The following is a 13,688-nucleotide window of genomic DNA, read 5'->3' as shown; positions in this document are numbered from 1 at the left end:
TTCCTCAGAACAGAGGAAGGGTCACTGGACCCGAAACATTAACTCTGATTCTCTTCTTCACAGGTGCTGCCAGACCTGCTGAGCTTTTCCAGCAACTTCTGTTTTTGGTCTTCGAACAGTTAATGATCAGTGGTTAAATAATACATTATCGTGTTAAGTATTTCCGTAAAGTTTTGCCAATTCTTTTTATTGTATTTCAACTGTGCTTTGATTAAAGTTTAATGGTGAATCAATCGAATTGTATCTAGAACACAGTGCCTTGCTTTTGCCTTTCAAAAAGATATAAATGTTAGGTTCGAGACCATCTCCATAGTGTAGTTTGGTGGTGGTGGTGGGGGCGCTGTTCTGGTCCATAACTATATATATAATTTTTTTCTCACACACCGAAATTTGAGCTGTCATTTATCTGAAGTCTTTAAGGTGATCAACACAGTTAATGAGAATAGAGTGAGAATGGGTTTCCCCAATGGGAGAGACAAAAACAAAGGGGACCCTCCTGAACATTTGAAGCTCAGGGAGTCAAGAAACACTTTCTCACACAAAAGTTAGTGCAAACCCAGAATGTCGTTTTTCCACAGGTCAACGGATGTTTTAAAAGAGGAGATATTAATTAGGTAAGCATATTAAGGCTTGGGGGACAAAGGAGCACAGTTGATACAAAGACACAGGTTAACCACGATCTAATTAAATGAGAACATTTACAGAACAAGATTGGATGGTGAATGGCTTAGAATCATAGAATCCTTTCAGTGCAGAGAGAGGCCATTTGGCTCATCAAGTCTATACAAACTCTCTGAAGAACATCCCACCCAGACCCACTTTCTCCCATCCTAGTAATGCTGCTTTTACCATGGCCTAGTTCTATTAATTCTTTTTAAAAAGTGCAGGATACATTGATAGTAGTGTGTGCATAGAAAATTTTGGGGAGATGAGTTAATGCATTGTTGGGATCAGGGTTGTGGGTATAGATTACCATTATTACAGCAGGGAAGTATTACCACAAATCACAGAATACCCATGGTGTGGAAAGAGGCTATTTGGCCCATCAAGTCTGCACCAACCTGCCAAAGAGCACCCCACCCTCTCAACTTAACCCCGGATTTACCACGACTAATCCATCTGGCCTGCACCCTATGGGCAATTTAGTATGGCCAATCCACCTAACCTACACATCTTTGGACTATGGGAGGAAACCACAGCACCCAGAGAAAACCCACGCATACACAGGGAGAACAGGCAAACTCTACAGTCATCCAAGGCTGGGACGAAACCCAGGTACCTGGTGCTGAGATGCAGCAGTCCGCTGAGATGCAGCAGTCCACCTGGAAAAGCACAAATGGTCAAATAACATTGAAAACTTTGTGCAGAAGGTGTAGTGGTGGTAACTCACTACAGGTAGTGAGTTACGCGTATTTCGTTAACACAATTGATAAATAGTGGACATTGGTTGGATAATGCAAACTTTCTGCTGTATAGGTATAGCAATTTTCTATAGCTATTTCACTATAGGGGAACGCAACGAGGTCACACAAGAACACAACTAGTGTGTTACAGGAAAACTACCTGTAGTACTTGGAGTTAAAATTGGAGAGGAGAAATATATAAACGTGTCTGGGACAGAAGCTGATAAGGAGGGATCCAAAATATGAAGTGAAAAAGACAGTCAAGATGGCAAGGTCACAACATACTAAAAAAAAAAAAATCAGGAGCAGGAGGGAAGATTTAGCCATTTACAATGAGAGGTGATGTGTTAATTGGCCGAGGGATTACAGAACATGGGAGACCCAGGTGAACATCAGGGACAATGGACAGCTGAGGTTTGAAAAAAATGTTGGCGAATTGTAGTCGCTTTATGGGATGAAGGTAATAGAACTATTACGAGGCCACTTTCAAACCCTTCTCCCCCACATCTGTCTATGGTGTCAGTCCCAGAATCCAATTCAAACTTGGGCATTTGGCAATTTCAATCTAGGTTGATCAGTGCGTTCAATGTCATAACTGAAGGCTTTAAAATGCAAATAACATACAGCAACTTTTGAAAAAAGGTGCACACTTTGTCACAAAGATCAGCATGCCCATCAAACAATAGACCAGAGAAAACAAGAGCTGAAGTGAAACTGGGCAGTGATAAACCTGTACTAACTGTGATATGGAGATGCCAGCGCTGCAGTGGAGTGGACAAAGTCAGAAGTCACATGACACCAGGTTCTAGTCCAACACGTTTATTTGAAACTGCAAGCTTTTGAAGTGGCGCTCCTTTGTCGCTTCACCTGGCAAAGGAGCAGTGCACCAAAAGTTTGTGATTTCAAATAAACCTGTTGGGCTGTAACCTGAGATAACAAGGTATAGAGCTGGATGAACACAGCAGGCCAAGCAGCATCAGAGGAGCAGGAAAGCCAATGTTTTGGGTCTAAACCCTTCTTCAGAAATGGGGGAGGGGAAGGGGATTCTGAAATAAATAGGGGGAGGCAGATAGAAGATGGATAAAGGAGCAAAGATAGTAGGAATTGCAGATGCTGGAGAATCTGAGATAACAAGGTGTACAGCTAGATGAACATTCTGACGGGTCTAGGCCCGAAATGTCAGCCTTCCTGCTCGGCCTGCTGTGTTCATCCAGCTCTACACCTTGTTATCTTGGATAAAGGAGCAGGTAAGTAGACAGGAGACAGACAGGTCAAAGAAGCGGGGTTGGAGACAGTAAAGGTGAGTGTAGGTTAGCAAAGCTGGCATTTAATGTCCATTTCTAATTGCCCGTAAATATTGTAGAGAGCAGTTCAGAGTTAAACATGTTGCTGTCCAGACCAGTTAAAAAGATAATACGTTCACCTTGAAGCACTATTCTCTCATAAACTACAAAACTATGGCACGGCAATTCTGTATTGCTAATTTACCGGCTACATTACTCGTTGAGCCGCTTGTTTTATGCGGGCGACTTGCTAATTAAAGCCATCACGGAATAACACAACCGTGACCTCTTTTAAAAAAAGAAAGCCTTCACCCTTACATCCAAGGTGTCTAGGTTGATACAGAGGGGAGAGCAGGGTATGGCACGGCCATCCTGAAGGATGTGGCGGGGCGGAGGAGACAGAGGTGCTGAATGGATGGAGCGGGGTGGAGGGAGGGAGTGCAGGCGGCCCTGGCAGCACCTTTTACACGGAAAACACCAGACGATCCGATCAAAACAGTCCGAACACAAGAAAAAAAAAACCAGAAGTTGCTGGAAAAGTTCAGGAGGTCTGGCAGCGTCCGTGAAGGAGAAAAAGGAGGAGGAAAAAAAGAGCCTCCCGGCCTGAGGACGGGGAGTGGGTGGGAATGAAGGGGTTTTGCGGAGTGAGACCCGGCTGGGTGTTTCTCCTTTCCCAAACACGGGGTGGGGGGAAATGGGAAGGAGAAGGGACGAGCAGGCGAGACCCTTTAAGCCCGTGGAGCGGGCCCGACATCACCAGGGGTGGGGGGGGGAAACCACATGGCGTTTACACGGCCCTAAGTGTATGTAGGGAATAAAGTTAGAGAACAGGTATGTTTTATAAGGAGGCGGCCACCTCCACAATAATAATAATAATAATAATAATAATAATAATAATAAAGGCTCCTGCTCTTACCAGCTCGGCCTCTCGCCCCACACTGACGCAGATAAAAATAACTAACCGCCGCACAAAATGGCGTCCGACGGCCAGAGGGCGGGCGAGCGCTGACGTCACCTCCGGCCACTGTGACGCTTTCCCTCCTCAAATCGCTACATTCCACGGTGACTCTCTGCCCGAAGTGTCACATTGGTACTGTAAGCGTGGATCAAGGTCTTTCCGCCCGTGTGTAACGAGGGTCCGCCCAATGCTCAGAACGCGCGCAATACCGTTTCTTGTCCGAGTTGCATGCCGGCATCAACGCTGATTTGCTACTACTACCGTGTTTAATCGACTTGCACGTCTCTTCCAGAAGTTTTGCTCTTCCCTCCGATACGAATTCCGGTTGTCTCTTTCACCGTGTATATCTTCATTGCTTTCCATTTCACTGCTGGTGTTCGACAAAGTGTTGGCCAAAACTCACTTCCACAGCCTTGTTTCCTTTCTCAGCAATTGCCACGACTCAGACTTACCCAATATAGAAAAATGCCCCTGTTCTTGGCCACATGCAGCATGGCTCAGAGGCATATTAAATTCTAGTGTATTGTTTGTTTTTATTTGCTGTGCAGACTGTGCACAACCTTTTTAAGACTCTAGGTACTTCGAGTTTTTTTTTTAAAAATATATTTTTGCAAGAGAAAAAAAACAAATGGGCACAGCTCCCAGGGTGAACCGTGCATTACTTCACCCATCAGATACATCCTGAAAAGTTTGTGGTGGGGTGGGCTGCCTTTGTTTTGGAACCGCCGCTATATGTCTGGCTGTTAAACAGCGAGTTCCAGAGTTTTGACCCGGTGCCAGTGAAAGAATGGCAACCTCACTTTATAGCAGATCAGTTGACATCATCCAATCCCTTACCCCAACCATCCACTAGCCTGGTATTGACTAAGGCATCGGAAACGACAATGGCAAGCACACCCCTATTGATCCTGAAAAGTCCTCCTTATTAACAACTGGGGGCTAGTGCCAAAACTAGGAGATTTGTCTCACTGATTAATCATGCAACAGCCTGACAAGTCATACTCCCAGAATCATTCCTTACATACAAGGTCCCAGTCCTGGCTATGTCCTGCCCGACACGCAGGACTGGCGCAAGAGGGGCAACGACAGATTTGGGAGGGAGCTTTTTTATGTTGTACAGAAATAGTTGAGACCACAGAGGGTGGCAAGGGTGCAGAATGTACTCTGTGGGGGACTTAAATGTCCACCACAACAAGAGGCTCAGCACCACACTACTGACTGAGCTAATGTGGTCCTAAAGGACATTGCTTTTAGACTGAATATGTAGCAGGTGGTGAGAGATCCAGTAAGATGGGAAAACAAATACTTGAGCTCATCCCCACCTGTCTGCCTGCCACAAATGCATCTGTGCATGACATTATTGGTAAGAATAACCAACGTGTAAATTGTGGCTACAGCCCCACCTCAGAGGGGGGGGAATCTTGCAGCAAGTAACTAACCTCCTGAATTCCCAAAAGCTGTCCACCATCTAGAAAACACAAGTCAGGAATGTGATGGAATACCATCCATTTAACCAGACAAGTTCAGCTCCAACAACACTCAAGAAGCTGAAAACCATCCAGGACAAAGCAGCCTGCTTGATTGGCACCACATCTACAAGCATCCACTCTGTCCACCATTGATGTTCAGTAGCAGCTGAGTGTACTATTCACAAGATTGCAGAAGTTCCCAAGGCTCCATAGCTAGCACCTTTCAAATCCACAACTATTACTATTTGGAAGGATAAGAACAGCAGATATATGGGAACACCACCACTTGCAAGTTCCCCTCCAAGTCACTCTCTATCCAGACTTGGAAACATATCACCATTCCTTCAGTGTTGTTAGGTCAAAATCCTGGAACTCCCTCCCGAATGGCACTGTAATGTACCTACGCCAAATAGACTGCAGTGGTTCAACAAGTCAACTCACCAGCAACTTCTCAAGTGCAACTAGAAATGGGCAATAAACACTGCGAAGCCAGTCATGCTCACATCCTGTGAATGAATGATAAAAAGAATCAGAGTGTACTTAACTAAAAGACATAGGAAGATGTAAAAAGTACTCTAATTTCATAGAATCCCTACGTGTGGAAGTAGGCTATTTGGCCCATCAAGTCCACACTGACCCTCTGAAGAGCATCACACCCAGATCCACCCTCCCTACCCTATCCTTGTAACTCCCATGGCTAATCCACCTAACCTACACATCCCTGGACACTATGGGCAATTTAGCATGGCCAATCCAGCCAACCAATTTCTCTCTAACTTCCCTTTTTTGTTTGAAAAAAAACTGCAATCAGGAACCTGTTCACAGTCCTTTTCCAACACTTCTCAGTACCCATCAAGTAGGTTAAATTTCAGTTTTCTGTCCCTATGGTGAAGACATTGCGTTGAGCCTGAGCTCTATATTATTTGTGATTATTAATTTAGTGTGTGGAAATGTGGTTAGATTTTATTTCCGATTCCTCAATCCTCAGTGTCTTGCTTCAACATTGTACATTTGTCTGAAAAAACAATTTTTGTTTATAAGAACCCACCATCTATTTTTTAGATTAGCACTAATAAAACTTCTAATTTACTTTTTCTCTTAGGAGGTGCAATGGGTCTTTGCCTTGACCTCTGGAAAAGTATTTCATGTTCCAACAACTAACAGAATCACAGTTCTTGAATTAAGTGAATTTCAATTTTATTTATAAATTGCTTCAAGAAAATGTTACTTTATTTCCCAAGTAAGAAAATGCAAAAAACATACAGACCAAGTACAGCTAGATCGAATCTAGGTATAAGTTTCTGCCAGTGAATAATTAGTCTACAAAAACATTATAGTCTTCAGCAACATTATGTTTGCAGAAAATTACTGCTCAATTAATCTCATACAGCAAGCGGACATCATCATTAGCATAGCTCTTTTTCCTTCTCCAAGAGAATTACAGCTCTCACTGGAAAATATAGAGAAAGTTTGAAAAATACTCATGCCAGTAACTTACTTGAAAATATGAATCAGATTGCATAAAAGCTATTTCCAGAGTTTTACTGTTAATTAATTACATTCAAGTGGAGTTACTGTTGTAATGAAGGAAATACACCAGCTGTATGCACACAGCAAGGTCCCACAAATCAGTAATGACATAAATGACCAGACCTATTCTCTAAGATGATGACTGAGGGATTAAGTCTGGACATCCCAGCTCTTCTTTGAATGGCACTTTGGTATTTTTTACTCCATCTGTAAGGATGGATTTGATGTCTAATCTCATAAGAGTACATCGGTTAGTGCAATGCTTCCTCAATGCAGCACTGAAGTGACAGTTTGGATTGTACGTTCTAGTCTGTGGAATGGAGACTGAATCCACACTCTAGGCCAAAAGTGCTACAGGGTACAATGTTTCAAATCCAAGTATCAAAAGACTGGAGTTCTTTGAAAACCAGGTATTTTAGGAAGGGGCCACACAACGACTTTGTTGAGTAAAACATTAAAACACCTTTTATGGACAACTGAGCTAGACACTGCATGGTGCTGGACTAGTTAACTATTTTGCCACTTGCATGTCAATCTACTCCAACATTCTGAGCAATCCTTGACATCACCTGAATCCGTGAGACCCAACAACATACCCCAAACTTCAAAGGACCAAAGATTACTGGTTTTGAGACACCATCTGTAATACTGAGTTGAGGCTAACAAACAGAAAGATGAAAATACAATCAAATCAAATTCTAATAAAATCTTTTAAAATAAACTCAAAAGTCACCATACAGTTGCACTCATGCAGCAAAAACAAGCAGTTAATTCAAAGCTTTTCATTGAAGAGATACCAATGAAATAGTCTAAGAAAATCAAATGTTGTAATAACATTTATTTGGTTTCAATCCAAAGTATAATGTATCACTTATAATTAACAGAAAACAATTGTGAACTAGAGAGTCTAAGTTGTGCCTACAGCTTTTCAGAAACAACAATCTGATATCAATTTACTCAATCTATCCATTATATATTCAATACCAAAGCAGCATAGAACTCTAAAACCAGTTCTAATTTAAGTAAATTATTTTCCATTAGTGACTTTTATGTATCAAAGAAATAATTATCTTTTACAGTTCAACAAAAACTTAGATGAACAAAGAAGCATCCACAAACAACCTCAAGCAAAAGATAGCCAATATCATTTTCTGAAGACAACAGCTTTTTACAATCTAATCAGCACTTTCAACAGAACGTGACCTGGACCTTGATTGGTTTGTCAATCCAGGAGATTTTGATCTTGAATGAGCCTGGTTATTCATTGTTGGTTGATCTTTCCTGGCAGGCGATCTGCTGGCAGAATGGGATTTACCACGACTCCTGCTTCTGGACCTACTTTCTGACTTTGACCGTTTAGGTGATGGTGACCTACTGCGAGATCTTGAGGAACTTCTAGTGTGCGATCTGCTTCTGGTTCTAGAAATTAGTTAGATAATAAAGTTTTCATTTTCAAGTGTCTAGTCACAAGCAGTTAGTTCAATTCATTAATATAGGAAAAAAGCCCCTAGGCACCTCACTTGAAAATATTTTCTTCTTAAATACTCGTGAAGCATACACAATATAGCGTGCCATATATAGCACCAGCAATGTGGATAATCTGTGCCAAGACATAATAAAAAACAGAGATATTTCTGATCTTAATAGTTTCCCTGTCTCCATACAGACATTGGTATCAAGAGCAGTCAATGGCCAGGTCCACAGCTAATCAGAATTCCTACAGATTTCAGCTGATCACAGCAATGGGGAAGGGGGAATAAACAAGAAGTTACGCACATTAATATTCAATAACTTCACTGAAAAGAATATGCAATATCATGCAAGTGCAGGATTCAACCAAGTTGTGGATAAGCAACAACTTTTCTTTCTATTGCACCTTTAACACATAAAAAGAAATCAAAGGCATTTCTGAGACATCATAAAATAAAATGAGAGATTCTGCACATAAGACAATATTCAGGCAAATGATCAAAAGCTCGGCCAAACAGGTAAGTTTTAAGGATTTGCTTAAAGAAAAAAAGATGGAAAACGTTTACAGAGGGAATTCCAGAGATGGGACTCTGGCAGCTAAAGGTAAGTCACAATAATATGTGCAGGTCACGTGGAAATAGTAAGGAAGCATTTTTGTTAACTTAAAGGACATACGTTAACAGTCTTAGTAACAATTACCTGCGTTTCCGATCTTCAATTAATCTTATTTTTCGACCATTTATCTCTTTACCTTCCAGCTTGTTCAGAGCATTTCTCATGTCACTAGATGTGGCGAACTCAACAACCCTAAAACAATCAAATTCCATTTTGAGAAATGTGCATCTTGTAATACTGATGATCACGTTATATTTTGCCTCCTTCCAAATAGCACCACAACAAAGTTCCTTGTTCAGTCACCACTCAGGAGTGAACACGCATTCACCCTGTGTTTATGGAGGAAATTTAAGGGTTCAGCTTCTAATGGCTAAAGTGACTACTTGCTGCTACATGAGCCTATTTGGATATTGGCTGCGCATGAGGTCAGGCTGGGTTGTGGTACCTTCTACACATTCAGGAAATACCAACAGTCACGGTTTCAGGGTCTGTCCATTGTCTGGGCTTACACTGCCACCTAGGCAATGCAGTGGAGTAACCTGGTGTTTATGGTATCACTTCAAGAATATGGATTACTCATTTAAAAGAGAAATAAGTGTGTTTAAGTAACAAATGTTCTAGTACAGCTAATCAACATATATGGATATTTCCTCCCCACTTTGCAATTCCATCCATACTGTAATAGGAATTATTATTCTGCCTCAGAGCTGCCTTTGAGCCCCAGTGAACGGTGACATGCGAAAACACTCAGAGCTTCAGAAAACACTGTGGGTTCCATCCGCAAAACAGGGACCCAGCAACCATGATACCTACTCAGGAAACTTGCTGAGGTTTTTCTTTTACAGTGGCTGTCTTGGAATTGCTTGAGACCTATATCAGAAGCCATAGAGTCACACAGGACAGTCAGAAAGCAATAGGCTCGATTCCAAACTCATGTGTTGCACAGATTTTGGCTTCATTTGAGGTTGTAGGGCTTTGTGAAAGCCAGGCTGGATTGATTTCAAAAACACATTAGACATAATGCTTCATCAACAAACTGGGAGCCTGTCCAAATGTGGCCAAATCTTGGATTTTATCTGGAATGGGTACTCCAGTTCCAAAATCCATGTAAAGACAGATGAGGCTCTCAAAATGGGAGTGAAGCAAAGTTGCTGCTTATCCTACCTCATGTGATCATTAACACTATTTTTTGGAAGACAATGGGAAATGGACAATTTAATCATTTTTACCTTCCTGAAAATTTCCAGAGCACCTAAGGTTTGTGAACTTTTACATTTCCAAACTGAATGTATGGTGCAGAGCTCCTCAGCACGCAAAAATTAAGGTTTTTCTTGACCGTGTGTGAAATCCACGACCTCATGAAGGGGACTGACAAGACTATATGTGGTTTGGACATCTGCCCGATGTAGATTCTTCCACAATACTGAAGGCACTATTTAGACGACAAATTAGGAAATTCTATTCCAGAGGTCACTACTAAGTGTCAGAGCATATTGCTCCTGTTTCATCTAACGAAAGATATGCTGGCACTGCAAGCAGTCCAGAGATAGTTTACTAGGCTGATACTGGGTATGGAGGGACTGCCTTCTGAAGTGAGGTTGAGTAGCTTGGGCCGATACTCGTTGGTATTCAGAGGAATAAAAGGCAATTATAATGAAACAAACAAGATTCTTCGGGGAATTGCATGGCAGATGTGAATGTCCCCCCCACCACCACCGTGGGAGTGTCTGCACTTGAGGACATAATCTCACAATAAGGGTTTGCACATTTAAAACATAGATGAGGAGGTATTTCTTCTCTCAGAGGGTAATGAATCTTGGAATTCTTTACCACAGAGGGCTGTTGAAGCTGGCTCATTAAGTATAGTCAGGTCTGAGATTGACAGATTTTTAATCAGTAAAAGAATCAAGGGTTATAGAAAAAGAAAGGAAAGTGGAGATGAGGATTATCAGATCAGCCATGACCTCATTAGATGGCTGAGCAGACTCAATGGGCTAAATGGCCTACGTCTGTTCATGCATTTTACGATATGATCAATATGCAATTTTCTGCAGTTACCATGGTTGGCTTGTACAGAAATTCGGTTTATACAGAAATTAGATTTGTGCAGAAGTTAGGTTTCTGAAGCTCCACACACACAGGGGAAGTGTTGTGTATATTCATTCTGTGTTCAGGAGGATGGCAACAATGCAATCTTACATTTTAGATAAGTAATGCTGACTCTCCTATTGACCAGGATCTCCTGGTAACTGCTGTCCACTATAAATTTACACTTTTCACTTCAGTGATGGTCAACTAGTAACTATACTTCTTGGGAGAGGGAGGCAAACACACTGAAGTGGTTTTAAGATGACACATGATGACTGAAGTCAGCCCAGTATAGTATGCTTAATAAGTCAATACCTGAACCAGATGTACAGGACTTCTGGCTGCTAGTGATGACCAACTAACCAGTCTGACTTACTATTGGAGCCAGGAGAGACGAGCCTATCACTGGATGCTGAACTTTTCCAATTTTGGTCCAAATAACTCTGCAATCCTGTCTTATTAAATAGGATTGTCCAAATTATAAGTTTACACAGTCTTTGCACTCCTGAATTCCAGAAGTATTCCAGGACATACCTTAGCATCCCAAAACTGTAGCTTTACATTTTGGTATCTAAGCTCTTTCGATTTGGCTAAGTTGGTGTGACTCTTTGGGCAGGGATACTAAGGTGACCAAAAAATCTGAAAGGCTTCCAGTAGTGTACTTTAAGCAGATGCAACAACTAAAAATACCATATACAACTAAAAACAACTCAAGTGTTCTTGTATATTATAAATAATTATTTTTCCATTGGTGAGAGGGTTGCTTGTTGTTACAGAGTAACACCAGTCCAATGGGTGATAATTCAAGCCACCTTCCAAAACTGCCTTTATGCTTTAATTAATGCAATGCTCTGGAATTCCTGAGCTGATTATCCAATTAAGTTTACTGATCCCAGAAGGGACTGACACTGGCAGATACTTAAAATTAATCTGTCCAGATGTGCTATGAGACACCTCTGGAGAAGATGGGACTTGAACCCAGGACTTTAGAAGGGATTTGTACAGTTAGAATTGGAACACATTCTCTGAATTATACAACAATATATGAAAAGGTGCATATTTATCCTGGCTTTGGACAAATCAGAGACTATTTTAAATTAAGCAATACAAATGTGCAGAAACTAAAATTCATTACCAAAGTTATTCATGAGATGTATGTTAAATATTAAAAAAAAACTACTTCATTTTTTCCCCCAAAGCTACCTATTCAAACTGTTTAATATCTCACCCAAATGGACATTTGCCATATGCCAGCAGGCAAGTCAATCAATCAGACACTCCAGACAACGGTACTTCGGTGGTCACTAGTTAGGCCAACCATTATTGTTCACTCCTAATTGACCTTAAGATGATGATGCTCAGTAATCCTTGGTGTGTAGGTCTACCCGCTAGGCTGTTAGGAAGGTGGTTCCAGGGTTCTGACCAAGCGACAGTGAAGAAATGACACTACAGTTCTACGTCAGGATGATGTGCAGCAAGGAAAGGAACTTGCTTGTGGCTTTCCGAAACATCTGTTGCCTTGTCCTTCTAGATGGTAGAGGTCGTGGATTTGAAAGGTGCTGTCAACGGAGCCATGGTAAGCTGCTGCAGTGCATCTTGCAGATGGCACACATGACGACCATTGTGTGTTAGGTAGTGAATGTTGAAGGTGTTAGATGGCGTGCCAATTGAGCAGGCTGCTTTGTCCCGGAAAGTATCAAGCTTGAGTGTTATTGGAGATGTACTCATCCAGGCAAAAGGAGATAGTTCCATCACACACATCTTGTTCCTTGTAGATGGTGGATAGGCTTTGGAAATTAGGTGGAGATTTATTAGCCACAAAATACTTAGCCTCTGACCTGCTGCAACAGCCACACTATTTTTATGGTTGATTCAGTTCTATTTCTGGTCAATACTAACCCATAGGATATTGACAGAGGATTCAGCGATGGTAATACCATTGAATGTCAAGGGGAAATAGTTAGATTGCTTCTTGTTGGAGATGGTCATTGCCTGGCACTTTTGTGATATTAATATTATTACCATTCAATTAAATGCCATATTCACACTGAGTTGAGTAAGGACTTCATCTTTTTATTTTCCTGTAGTTTTGATTGTGGACTGAAATGGGAAAAGGACTCATTTTAAAAGCCAAGAATTATTAAGAGATTGCTGCACTTTTTAAAAAGCAAGTTACCTGACACTCATTGTAAGTGCTGTTTACACAGCTGTTTGTGCAAACAGTGGGGGCAAAATCTTACTGCTGATGAGTTGGAGCCAAGGGATTTGTACAAATGGAGATTCAGTCAGCAACTGGTCACTAGCCCACAGACCAATGACAAAGCCCTTCTACCTGTCAACAACTATGTGATTGGCTATGGGTTAGCTAAAAGGTTTGTGGGTGTGAATGTTTAAGAGTGAAGCCATCAGTCCTCTAGAAGGGAAGGAGCTGTTTTTCTCGTGCAATTAAAAAAAAACTCAAGCCAGTTTACTTACTTTCATTAGTTGCTGTCATCTGTGACTTTTAACACATCAAAAACCTTTATAAGTTTGAAACAGTTCACTCTATGCCTCCTGCAAGCAAGTGGAAGATCAAGGAACAATAGCCTGACAAGCCAAAAGGATCATTCAGCGAACCATGTGAACACGGACAACTGAACTGCTTTTCCAGTCTTTCCCTCTGCCCATTACATGTTTTCTTTTGTTTATGCATGTGTGTGTGTGTGTGTCTTTAAGAAGGTTTATAAGGAAGTTACAGTTTTAACCAGTAGGGTTATATGTTAATGATTCATAATCATTTACCTGTAGCTAGAAGCTATTCATTTGTAATAAATAGCAATTTTGTTTACTGCAGAAACTTAGTCCATATTCTGTCAAGAGATAGTAGGAACTG

At 41.3% G+C, this 13,688-nt stretch overlaps 1 protein-coding gene and 1 long non-coding RNA gene across 6 annotated transcripts in view; both read right to left on the bottom strand.

Moving 5' to 3' along the window:
• Nucleotides 1-3,691, bottom strand: part of LOC109911374 (serine/arginine-rich splicing factor 5-like) — a 43,501-nt gene extending 39,810 nt beyond the window's left edge. Inside the window, exons 1-2 of one of the 2 annotated variants that reach the window (XM_048599642.1) lie at nt 3,603-3,685; nt 1,280-1,322 (exon numbers count right to left, since the gene is read on the bottom strand). The gene's annotated coding sequence lies outside the window, so the exon portion shown is untranslated. Of the gene's footprint in view, nt 1-1,279; nt 1,323-3,602 lie in introns of both variants that reach the window. The other variant, XM_020510667.2, reaches the window with a different exon arrangement.
• Nucleotides 3,692-6,293: 2,602 nt separating this feature from the next.
• The window catches only part of LOC125481054, a 13,245-nt gene continuing 5,850 nt past the window's right edge, over nt 6,294-13,688 (bottom strand). The window contains exons 2-4 of one of the 4 annotated variants that reach the window (XR_007262634.1): nt 12,045-13,685; nt 8,813-8,920; nt 6,294-8,062 (exon numbers count right to left, since the gene is read on the bottom strand). This is a non-coding gene — a long non-coding RNA (uncharacterized LOC125481054). Of the gene's footprint in view, nt 8,063-8,812; nt 12,024-12,044; nt 13,686-13,688 lie in introns of those variants that run through there. The other 3 variants (XR_007262633.1, XR_007262632.1, XR_007262631.1) reach the window with 3 other exon arrangements.

The sequence above is a fragment of the Rhincodon typus genome, chromosome 8 (assembly GCF_021869965.1).
Source record: "Rhincodon typus isolate 14 chromosome 8, sRhiTyp1.1, whole genome shotgun sequence".
Classification (NCBI taxonomy): Eukaryota; Metazoa; Chordata; class Chondrichthyes; order Orectolobiformes; family Rhincodontidae; genus Rhincodon; species Rhincodon typus.
This window is presented reverse-complemented; position numbering and strand designations above follow the sequence as displayed.